Below are 3,413 nucleotides of genomic sequence, written 5' to 3'. Positions count from 1 at the left end.
CTCTTTGGTCTCCAGCCTGAGGTCATTGCTCTTCAGTACTCTTGAGAGGTCCCTAACATGTGACTTTTCCGATCTAATTCGTCTTTTGATTTCCTGGCTGCTGTTACCAAGAATGTTGACTGTGGAGCCAATGAAACTAAAACTGTTAACTATCTCAATCTCTTCACCATCCATACTGATGCTGCCAATTGGCCCAATGGTGATAATCTGTTTTCTTGATGTTGAGCTTCAAACCATATAGGAGGCTGAAGTCTTGACCTTCTGCAGCAAGTGCTTCAGGTCCTCCTCAGTTTCAGCAAGTAGGGTTGTGTCATCTGCATAACGGAGGTTGTTGATGATTCTTCCACCAATACTGATGCCACATTCCTCCTCGTATAGCCCAGTGTCTCTGCTAAATTTATTTGCTGGTAAAAATACTGAGCCAAATTAAACAATTGACGTAATCTGATATGCATGGAAAATGAAATGGATATACCTAAGCAGAGCACAAAAACGAAAGCTTTCAGAGAATAAAAGGGGGGGGAAAATAAAAATCTCTAAAAGCAATTCCAAAATTGGCATTCTTTTAAAAATAAAATTAATGAAAAGAGATTTCTTCTGTATAATTCCCCAGTTCAGTGGGTACAAAGTGCTGAAATTGATATTAAACTCATTATGGAGTAAGAACTCACTGATATCCAACTTTTTAGTAGGTTTTCTGAGGCTAAAAATCACAGTGTATAGTGTCCATCTTTATCCTGCAGACGGAATGGCGGACTCAAATTGCCAGAGAGGTGTAGGCTTTTGGCTAGCAACACAGCATCCTATAAAATACGCCACCAAAGCTCTTTAAATGAATACTGGACTATGTATTTATGCTATTTATGTGTAATATATTATGAAATTTTCACTAGACGATGAATCTTTCAAGATTCAGAAGTCAATTTAGAGTTACAAAGAGACCTAGACATATTTGCTCTCATTCTCAAGAAAGGTGATCCAACAGAATGTGGAAATTATAAAAAAAAATATTAATATCACATGCAAGCAAAATTTTGCTGAAGATTATCCAACAATGACTAGAACAGAACATTGACAAAGAACTGCCATAAATTTAAGTTGGGTTTAGAAATTCCAACACCAGGAATAAAATTGCTGCTGTCAGATCGATCCTGGTTGAAAGCAGAGAATACTAGAAGAATGTCTGTGCTTTATTAACTATGAAAAAGCATTTAACTATGTGGATAATAATACACTATAGCTAACATTGGAGGAAATGGGAATTCCAGAACACTTGTTTGTGCTTATAAGAAACTTAGATTTAGACCAAAGAAGTTGTCGAACAAGGAACAAGGAAACACTGAATAGTCTACCATCAGAAAAGGTATTTGTCAGGGATGTATCTTCTCTCCACACCTTTTCAATCTGTATTCTGAATAGAATAGGAAGAAGACTCATCAACAGCCTTTGTCATACAAAGCCTTGCTCACTGAAAGTAAGGAGGAGTTGGAGAACTTGTTGCAGAAGATCAAAAACTATAGCTTGGAGTATGAGTTACATGCTAACATTGAGAAAACAAATCATGATTGATTGAAAAACCACTGAAGTTGTCAATGATTCCATCTGGTGTGGTGGTAGTGATGGAGGGAAGCAAATGGGAAGGATCTGGGCAAAAAGGAATGATGGGCAAGGTCCAATAGTGATTAATTGTATTAAACATAATACATGAGAATGATTGTATGAAACACAATGTGAATTAAGAATAGTGTGAAACACAATGTATATGAGCTTTGTAAGCAAACCAATTTTAAAAAAAATAGTAAAAAAAAAAAAACCCAAACAACCCAAAATCCTTTAACACATACACACACTACTTATATGGCCTTGTATAGTTGGACCCATGTCTGGACCTTCCATGATGGAGAAAGTGTCACCTTGGGTCAGCAGCATATTCCTGTGCTACGGTCAATAAAAAAAGTCAAGCACATAGAAACAAATAAATAAAGAGCACAGTCTAGGAAAAAAATTAACCCAACACATCACACCCAATACACACCATTTAAGAAATCAAAAGACAGATCATAGTAAGAAAGTCTGCTGTCGGGGACTTCTTGAAAGCACTGCAAAGCAATAATGTTAGTTTAAAAACTAAGGTGTACCTGATTCAAGCCATCGTCTTTTTGACCACCTGCTATGCATCTGGGAGCTGAGCAATGAATAAGAATGACAGAAGAAGAACAATGTGGCCTGGATCAGACGTTTAGTCTCTAGACTGCTTCTCAGTACTCTGGATAGGCCCCTGACAGTAGATTTTCCCAGTACTATTTGTCTTTTTTTCTATGTATGAACAGTGCTCAGGCTGTTCATTCATAGGGTCACTATGAGTCATCTACGACTCGACGGCATTAAACAACAACAACAACACTAACAGATGAAATAATAAGTTAAACCAGTACCAATATTCATTAATGCACAGAGCAGGAGCGGCATCCACTTCCAAAATGGCTTGCCTCCGGAAACTCTATGTATGAACAGTGCTCAGGCTGTTCATTCATAGGGTCGCTATGAGTCGTCTACGACTCGATGGCATTAAAGAACAAACAAACAACAATTTGTCTTTTGATTTCCTGACCGTCGGTGCCAAAACTGTTGATTATGGAGCCAAGCAAGCTGAAATTGTCAACAACCTCAATCTCTTCTTCATCTATCATGGTGCTGCTAATTGGCCCAGTGGTGATAATTTTATCTTCTTGATGATAAGCTTCAATCAATATTGAAGACTACTGCCTTGATATTCTACAGCAAGGCTTCAGGTCCTCCTCAGTTTCAGCAGTCAAGGTTGTGTCATTTGCATATCGCTGGTTGTGGATGAGTTTTCCTCCAATCCTGATTCCATATTCTTCCTCATAAAGCCCAGCCTCTAGAATGATCTGTTCTGCATATAGATTGAAAACATATGGAGATAGGATGCATCCCTGATACACTCCTTTCCTGATTTTGAACCATGCAGTATTTCCTTGCTCTGTTCTGAGGACTGCTTCCTGGTCCCAGTATAGTAAACAATGCCAGCATACCAGATCTAGAGGAGACATAGCCTTCACCTTGGAAATTATCCTATTGTGACAGCAGTGTGCTACAAACAGAAGAGCAGAGACATTAAGTGATAAGTCATGATGCAGAAGCTCCAGGGTCAGAACTTTCCTCAGTACTGCGTCAGATAAAAATCCTTTCCTAAAGCTGGTATATGGGATTTGGACTTAAAGCCTCCTAAAGTTGAGGCAAGCAGCAGCATGAGAAACCAGTATCAGTGGAAGGGGCAAGGCATCACAGAAAATACTTACGGTCTGAGTCATCATATCAACAGTTGGTTGGAGTAGGAAAGTGCTGGACGAGGGAATGTAAGATGGTGCAACCATTGTGGAAGGCGGTGTGGC

The sequence above is a fragment of the Elephantulus edwardii genome, unplaced genomic scaffold, assembly GCF_000299155.1.
Source record: "Elephantulus edwardii isolate Elephantulus edwardi_28Jun2011 unplaced genomic scaffold, EleEdw1.0 scaffold00043, whole genome shotgun sequence".
Lineage (NCBI taxonomy): Eukaryota > Metazoa > Chordata > Mammalia > Macroscelidea > Macroscelididae > Elephantulus > Elephantulus edwardii.
The sequence above is the reverse complement of the archived record's forward strand: the minus strand, read 5'-3'. Positions refer to the sequence as shown.